Source organism: Brassica oleracea, chromosome C7 (assembly GCF_000695525.1).
Source record: "Brassica oleracea var. oleracea cultivar TO1000 chromosome C7, BOL, whole genome shotgun sequence".
Lineage (NCBI taxonomy): Eukaryota > Viridiplantae > Streptophyta > Magnoliopsida > Brassicales > Brassicaceae > Brassica > Brassica oleracea.
In genome coordinates this window covers 22291567-22294977 of record NC_027754.1, presented here as the reverse complement: position 1 = coordinate 22294977, position 3411 = coordinate 22291567, and the positions used below count along the sequence as shown (strand labels likewise).

The following is a 3411-nucleotide window of genomic DNA, read 5'->3' as shown; positions in this document are numbered from 1 at the left end:
GAAGTGAGGACTCGTCGGTCAAGTGAAGACTCGTAGTTCGAGTGAGGACTCGTCGGTCAAGTGGCGAGAGAAAGATCTGCACTTGAATGAACGAGACGAGGACTTGAAGAGAATAAGAAAAGGGTGTTTAATGATTATAGCTGGACCCGGTGAAGGGTTGCCTACGTACCCCGAAAGGGGATCAAGCCAATCGTAGTTCTACAACAAAGGATCACAAGTGCTTAGGTGAAAGCATGTGGAAAGGGGTTTCTCTCTCTAGAAGTAGAGAGAGATGGATGAGAGAGCAAAAGAGAGTCCAAGAGAGCCAAGAGTCTCCTCTCAAAGGAGGTTGACTCCTTATTTATAAATAGAAGAGGTCTAGGGTTTCCTAGTGACCCCCTTTCAAATGGGCTGAGCCCATTATCTTATAGGCTTTGTTGGAGACAAAGTCCATGTCCAACACGCAGCACCTAAGTCCTTGCTTGCAATGACTTTCCAAATAACACTGTCTGACTTTTTACCTATTTTCTTCCTCTTCTGCCTGCAACATCCATAGTGTTGGGTCCTTAGATCCACCATTGAATAAAAATCACGCAAATAATCAAAAAGAGATTCTTAATCGAACTGACAGTTCCGGTTAAGCAAAATGATCAAGAAACCATGTAAATATTGAGATGGGTTAACTAAATACAAAGGGAGGAGGTTCAATAGCTGAACTTTTGCAATTGAATCACTAGGCCACAAAGAAAGACATTTATTTTTTACTTCCAAGAACTGATAGGTCATTGTAATGTACATATATTGTTACATAACTTTCTATTGCTCAAGCTTACATGCCAGCCAAAGCCAGAAGAAGTATATAGAATTAGGATCATCAAAGAATTAGACTTCTATAAATCTTTGGAAGAACATATAATAAAGCTTCAAACTGTTGCATTTGGCTGTACACAGAAACTCTTAATGTCTCACAAGAAATGAGCAAAGATTCTTCGTTTTCATATATCCATAACTAGGCAGCTAACAAGTTCAGCAGCACCTAAGTCCTTGCTTGCAATGACTTTCCAAATAACACTGTCTGACTTAATATCTCCATTCCCCTTTTCCTTCAAAGAGCACGACCCCAAAACAGACTTGGAGCTAGACAATGATGATGATGATGAAGAGCCTGGGATCTCATTGACATTAGCCCTTAACACTGAAACGTTACAATCAGCATCTCTAGTAATAAAATGAAGCTTCCCATGAAACTCAGCAAGCAAATAAGAAGATTTTGAATCTGTCACATCATAAACAGGGACTTCCCCTATAACAACTTTCCAAGTTCCTTTTGATCATAAACCTTAATTTTCCTATTCTCCACCAAAGAAGAAGAAGAAGGATCAAAACCAAATAACTCACCACCCACCACAACGCTCAGCTTTGTACCCGCTTGCCTCGCAGGCCAACCTTCACCCATACCAGACGGCATATCACCCCAGAGATTCGTCTCCGGATCATAAACCTTTCCTCCAGCATCATAAAAGACAGGCCAAGAGCATAAACTCTGAGTAACGCATAACCTGCCGTTGTAACAAGTCATCCCCGTGGCTATAGGCTTCAACATTTCAGCCAAGAACGCGTCGTGCAACACCTGCGCCTTTGAGAAAGGAATGCTGGGGACCTCTGACCAAACACCAGTGTCTGGATCGTAAACCTCGGCTGTCTGAAGCGGAAATAAACTTCCACGTCGACTCTCAACACCTCCAACAACATAGAGCTTCTTGTCCAACACTCCTGTTTTGGAATAAGCACGGTTGGCAAGCATGGAACTCACTTCGCTCCACGAGTTAAGAACCGGATCAAACCGCCAAACAGAGCTCACGGTTTTAGACCTAGAGATCCCTCCAAGAACATAGAGACACCCATTAACAGAACCAACAGCACAGCCGCAGAAGGGCGTTTGCTCGGACTCAGAAACCTCTTTTCTAGGTAAAAAGACTCCACAAACTAGTTGTAGTAGGTTCCTCTTCGTACAATAACAGGCATAGGAGGCAACCTCTGCCATCTCGTGGAAACTGGATCTAAAGCGTACCACGAAAGCTTATCATCTTGGCCTTTAGTCAGCACATAGAGCCATTCCTCTGTTCTTCCAAGCTCTTTCCTTAGAGTAAACAGCTCAGAGGTCGACACAGCTGATCTCCACCTCCGTGAAACCAACCGAACATTCGAGTAGCAGATTATTGGGAGCCTAGCAAGAATCTGTATAGATAGCTCATCAGGAAGATTTGGAATCAATCTGTAGTACTCTTCATCGTTCGATGAACATGTCTTTCGTATTTTGAAAGATTCGTTTGAGAAGTCCTCGTCCTGAGCAGTTGATTTTCTCAAGCTCATTACAGAACCCATGTTAGCTTAGGTTTAAAAAAATTAAGAGTCGCTGCAAAAAAACTACAAGCAGTAAAATCAAGACTTCCACTATATTACAATCAAGAACACATGTTCAAGAACTTAGATCGAAACACTGCTAATATGACATAGATCAGCATAAAGTACAAGAGCTGTTTTAATGCAGTTCTATTACCTACAAGCAGCTAATACATACTTGGTAAGAATCCAGAGAGAGGTCAAGGAGACGAATTAATAGAGTTCCAACAGACATGAGAATGTCTTACGAATGCAGCAAAAGACTAGACATGATCGAAGAGTTCGATAGAATTTGTCTTTTTGGTTCCAAGTTTGAGTTTTTGTTGTTGAATCAGTTTACGCAAGATGTTCTTTTTTAATTCTTTTATTTTGCTGGCAAATTTAGTGATGAACGTTAGATAGATGATTGACACGATGTGAAGTTAGGTAAACCTGTCTTCTCTTCTCCCAAGTCAACTATAATTAAAAATATCTTGTTGTTGATTATTATTATTTTTGTTGATTATTATTATTGTTGCATGAAATATATCTACTTGTTGTTGATTATTGTTGTTGTTGCATGAAATTTATCTATTTATCAATGATATTATTTACGAAGAGATTTTTCGCGTTCGAAAAATTTAGAATGGCAAAATACATTGTTAAATAAAATATATAAACTAGCCACAAAGTAAAAATTAAATTATTTTATTATATAAATTATTAAAATTAATAATAATAAAATTATTAAAATTTAAAAAAAATATTTTTTTTAAAACAAAGATAATTTCTATCTAAATTGTGTCGTTATCTGAAAAATATCTTTTAATAAAAGTTAAAAATTAAAAAAACAGAAAACATATCTCTATAATATTAATCAAATAAAATTCTTAATTTTTATATAATTGAAAAGAGATATTAAGTGATTTCTGATATACCATGGATTTCACCCATTTTTAGTCATGGTATATAAGTGCTTTAAGATATATTTATTATGTTTTAGAATCTTTTCAAAGCAATTACAGGTTCAGTTACTTGATAGGAGGAAAT

General features: G+C 37.6%; 1 pseudogene; it reads right to left on the bottom strand.

The window, feature by feature from the left end:
- Window positions 1–753: 753 nt before the first annotated feature.
- Window positions 754–2735, bottom strand: LOC106304598 (annotated as a pseudogene).
- Window positions 2736–3411: the final 676 nt, after the last annotated feature.